Genomic DNA, 3658 nt, shown 5'->3' on the forward strand with positions numbered 1-3658 from the left:
AGACGAGATCGAGCGCATTCGGGGTGATGTGGCCGTAGGCAATCTTGCACCCTACTTACAAATCTCTTGACAAAAGCCAAGGTGGTCACCTCGGGCAATCAAGAGGAAAAATACAGCAGGTCACCAAAGCCAACAACATAATGGAAAAAAGCCTACGGCACATGGTATTCCCAGGCGGTCTCCCATCCAGGTACTAACCAGGCCCGACCCTGCTTAGCATCCTAGATCAGACGAGATTGAGCGCATTCAGGGTGATGTGGCTGTAGGCGATCTTGCACCTTACTTACAACTCTCTTGACAAAAGCCAAGGTGGTCACCTCGGGCAATCGAGAGGAAAAATACAGCAGGTCGCCAAAGCCAACAACATAATGGAAAAAAGCCTACGGCACCTGGTATTCCCAGGCGGTCTCCCATCCAGGTACTAACCAGGCCCGACCCTGCTTAGCATCCGAGATCAGACGAGATCGAGCGCATTCAGGGTGATGTGGCCGTAGGCAATCTTTGGACCGTACTTACAACTCTCTTGACAAAAGCCAAGGTGGTCACCTCGGGCAATCGAGAGGAAAAATACAGCAGGTCGCCAAAGCCAACAACATAATGGAAAAAAGCCTACGGCACATGGTATTCCCAGGCGATCTCCGATCCAGGTACTAACCAGGCCCGACCCTGCTTAGCATCCGAGATCAGACGAGATTGAGCGCATTCAGGGTGATGTAGCCGTAGGCGATCTGGCACCCTACTTACAACTCTCTTGACAAAAGCCAATGTGGTCACCTCGGGCAATCGAGAGGAAAAACACAGCAGGTCGCCAAAGCCAACAGCATAATGGAAAAAAGCCTACGGCACCTGGTATTCCCAGGCGGTCTCCCATCCAGGTACTAACCAGGCCCGACCCTGCTTAGCATCCGAGATCAGACGAGATCGAGCGTATTCAGAGTGTTGTGGCAGTAGGCAATCTTGCACCCTACTTACAACTCTCTTGACAAAAGCCAAGGTGGTCACCTCGGGCAATCGAGAGGAAAAATACAGCAGGTCGCCAAAGCCAACAACATAATGGAAAAAAGCCTACGGCACCTGGTATTCCCAGGCGGTCTCCCATCCAGGTACTAACCAAGCCCGACCCTGCTTAGCATCCGAGATCAGACGAGATCGAGCACATTCAGGGTGATGTGGCCGTAGGCGATCTTGCACCCTACTTACAACTCTCTTGACAAAAGCCAAGGTAGTCACCTCGGGCAATCGAGAGGAAAAATACAGCAGGTCGCCAAAGCCAACAACATAATGGAAAAAAGCCTACGGCACCTGGTATTCCCAGGTGGTCTCCCATCCAGGTACTAACCAGGCCCGACCCTGCTTAGCATCCGAGATCAGACGAGATCAAGCGCATTCAGGGTGATGTGGCCGTAGGCGATCTTGCACCCTACTTACAACTCTCTTGACAAAAGCCAAGGTGGTCACCTCGGGCAATCGAGAGGAAAAATACAGCAGGTCGCCAAAGCCAACAACATAATGGAAAAAAGCCTACGGCACATGGTATTCCCAGGCGGTCTCCCATCCAGGTACTAACCAGGCCCGACCCTGCTTAGCATCCTAGATCAGACGAGATTGAGCGCATTCAGGGTGATGTGGCTGTAGGCGATCTTGCACCTTACTTACAACTCTCTTGACAAAAGCCAAGGTGGTCACCTCGGGCAATCGAGAGGAAAAATACAGCAGGTCGCCAAAGCCAACAACATAATGGAAAAAAGCCTACGGCACCTGGTATTCCCAGGCGGTCTCCCATCCAGGTACTAACCAGGCCCGACCCTGCTTAGCATCCGAGATCAGACGAGATCGAGCGCATTCAGGGTGATGTGGCTGTAGGCAATCTTTGGACCGTACTTACAACTCTCTTGACAAAAGCCAAGGTGGTCACCTCGGGCAATCGAGAGGAAAAATACAGCAGGTCGCCAAAGCCAACAACATAATGGAAAAAAGCCTACGGCACATGGTATTCCCAGGCGATCTCCGATCCAGGTACTAACCAGGCCCGACCCTGCTTAGCATCCGAGATCAGACGAGATCGAGCGCATTCAGGGTGATGTAGCCGTAGGCGATCTGGCACCCTACTTACAACTCTCTTGACAAAAGCCAAGGTGGTCACCTCGGGCAATCGAGAGGAAAAACACAGCAGGTCGCCAAAGCCAACAGCATAATGGAAAAAAGCCTACGGCACCTGGTATTCCCAGGCGGTCTCCCATCCAGGTACTAACCAGGCCCGACCCTGCTTAGCATCCGAGATCAGACGAGATCGAGCGCATTCAGAGTGTTGTGGCAGTAGGCAATCTTGCACCCTACTTACAACTCTCTTGACAAAAGCCAAGGTGGTCACCTCGGGCAATCGAGAGGAAAAATACAGCAGGTCGCCAAAGCCAACAACATAATGGAAAAAAGCCTACGGCACCTGGTATTCCCAGGCGGTCTCCCATCCAGGTACTAACCAAGCCCGACCCTGCTTAGCATCCGAGATCAGACGAGATCGAGCGCATTCAGGGTGATGTGGCCGTAGGCGATCTTGCACCCTACTTACAACTCTCTTGACAAAAGCCAAGGTGGTCACCTCGGGCAATCGAGAGGAAAAATACAGCAGGTCGCCAAAGCCAACAACATAATGGAAAAAAGCCTACGGCACCTGGTATTCCCAGGTGGTCTCCCATCCAGGTACTAACCAGGCCCGACCCTGCTTAGCATCCGAGATCAGACGAGATCAAGCGCATTCAGGGTGATGTGGCCGTAGGCGATCTTGCACCCTACTTACAACTCTCTTGACAAAAGCCAAGGTGGTCACCTCGGGCAATCGAGAGGAAAAATACAGCAGGTCGCCAAAGCCAACAACATAATGGAAAAAAGCCTACGGCACCTGGTATTCCCAGGCGGTCTCCCATCCAGGTACTAACAAGGCCCGACCCTGCATAGCATCCGAGATCAGACGAGATTGAGCGCATTCAGTGTGATGTTGCCATAGGCGATCTTGCACCCTACTTACAACTCTCTTGACAAAAGCCAAGGTGGTCACCTCGGGCAATCGAGAGGAAAAATACAGCAGGTCGCCAAAGCCAACAACATAATGGAAAAAAGCCTACGGCACCCGGTATTCCCAGGCGGTCTCCCATCCAGGTACTAACCAGGCCCGACCCTGCTTAGCATTTGAGTTCAGACGAGATCAAGCGCATTCAGGGTGATGTGGCCGTAGGCGATCTTGCACCCTACTTACAACTCTCTTGACAAAAGCCAAGGTGGTCACCTCGGGCAATCGAGAGGAAAAACACAGCAGGTCGCCAAAGCCAACGACATAATGGAAAAAAGCCTACGGCACCTGGTATTCCCAGGCGGTCTCCCATCCAGGTACTAACCAGACACGACCCTGCTTAGCATCCGAGATCAGACGAGATCGAGCGCATTCAGGGTGATGTGGCCGTAGGCGAACGTGCACCCTACTTACAACTCTCTTGACAAAAGCCAAGGTGGTCACCTCGGGCAATCGAGAGGAAAAATACAGCAGGTCGCCAAAGCCAACAACATAATGGAAAAAAGCCTACGGCACCTGGTAGCCCCAGGTGGTCTCCCATCCAGGTACTAACCAGGCCCGACCCTGCTTAGCATCCGAGATCAGACGAGA

At 52.4% G+C, this 3658-nt stretch overlaps 9 non-coding genes and 7 pseudogenes across 9 annotated transcripts in view; all 16 read right to left on the minus strand.

Moving 5' to 3' along the window:
* LOC143953773 (5S ribosomal RNA) overlaps window positions 1-40 on the minus strand; it is a 119-nt gene extending 79 nt beyond the window's left edge. Inside the window, exon 1 of the ribosomal RNA XR_013268824.1 lies at window positions 1-40. This exon is cut by the window's left edge and continues 79 nt beyond it. This is a non-coding gene — a ribosomal RNA (5S ribosomal RNA).
* Window positions 41-149: 109 nt separating this feature from the next.
* On the minus strand, window positions 150-268 carry LOC143946436 (5S ribosomal RNA; annotated as a pseudogene).
* Window positions 269-377: 109 nt separating this feature from the next.
* Window positions 378-496, minus strand: LOC143954531 (5S ribosomal RNA). The gene has a single exon (XR_013269513.1). It is a non-coding gene; the product is annotated as a 5S ribosomal RNA (ribosomal RNA).
* A 110-nt stretch (window positions 497-606) lies between these two features.
* LOC143948169 (5S ribosomal RNA) lies at window positions 607-725 on the minus strand (annotated as a pseudogene).
* A 109-nt stretch (window positions 726-834) lies between these two features.
* LOC143943841 (5S ribosomal RNA) lies at window positions 835-953 on the minus strand (annotated as a pseudogene).
* A 109-nt stretch (window positions 954-1062) lies between these two features.
* LOC143951349 (5S ribosomal RNA) lies at window positions 1063-1181 on the minus strand. The gene has a single exon (XR_013266630.1). It is a non-coding gene; the product is annotated as a 5S ribosomal RNA (ribosomal RNA).
* Window positions 1182-1290: 109 nt separating this feature from the next.
* Window positions 1291-1409, minus strand: LOC143949332 (5S ribosomal RNA). Its single transcript, XR_013265478.1, has one exon. It is a non-coding gene; the product is annotated as a 5S ribosomal RNA (ribosomal RNA).
* A 109-nt stretch (window positions 1410-1518) lies between these two features.
* LOC143946437 (5S ribosomal RNA) lies at window positions 1519-1637 on the minus strand (annotated as a pseudogene).
* A 109-nt stretch (window positions 1638-1746) lies between these two features.
* Window positions 1747-1865, minus strand: LOC143951525 (5S ribosomal RNA). Its single transcript, XR_013266790.1, has one exon. It is a non-coding gene; the product is annotated as a 5S ribosomal RNA (ribosomal RNA).
* Window positions 1866-1975: 110 nt separating this feature from the next.
* On the minus strand, window positions 1976-2094 carry LOC143946516 (5S ribosomal RNA; annotated as a pseudogene).
* Window positions 2095-2203: 109 nt separating this feature from the next.
* Window positions 2204-2322, minus strand: LOC143955019 (5S ribosomal RNA; annotated as a pseudogene).
* A 109-nt stretch (window positions 2323-2431) lies between these two features.
* On the minus strand, window positions 2432-2550 carry LOC143950019 (5S ribosomal RNA). The gene has a single exon (XR_013265541.1). It is a non-coding gene; the product is annotated as a 5S ribosomal RNA (ribosomal RNA).
* Window positions 2551-2659: 109 nt separating this feature from the next.
* Window positions 2660-2778, minus strand: LOC143949344 (5S ribosomal RNA). The gene has a single exon (XR_013265479.1). It is a non-coding gene; the product is annotated as a 5S ribosomal RNA (ribosomal RNA).
* Window positions 2779-2887: 109 nt separating this feature from the next.
* LOC143948560 (5S ribosomal RNA) lies at window positions 2888-3006 on the minus strand (annotated as a pseudogene).
* A 109-nt stretch (window positions 3007-3115) lies between these two features.
* On the minus strand, window positions 3116-3234 carry LOC143950973 (5S ribosomal RNA). The gene has a single exon (XR_013266289.1). It is a non-coding gene; the product is annotated as a 5S ribosomal RNA (ribosomal RNA).
* A 109-nt stretch (window positions 3235-3343) lies between these two features.
* LOC143951817 (5S ribosomal RNA) lies at window positions 3344-3462 on the minus strand. Its single transcript, XR_013267053.1, has one exon. It is a non-coding gene; the product is annotated as a 5S ribosomal RNA (ribosomal RNA).
* Between the last annotated feature and the right edge of the window lie 196 nt (window positions 3463-3658).

Source organism: Lithobates pipiens, unplaced genomic scaffold (assembly GCF_037356315.1).
Source record: "Lithobates pipiens isolate NorthernLeopardFrog02 unplaced genomic scaffold, aLitPip1_a1.2 Scaffold_30, whole genome shotgun sequence".
In the NCBI taxonomy this organism is placed as follows: domain Eukaryota; kingdom Metazoa; phylum Chordata; class Amphibia; order Anura; family Ranidae; genus Lithobates; species Lithobates pipiens.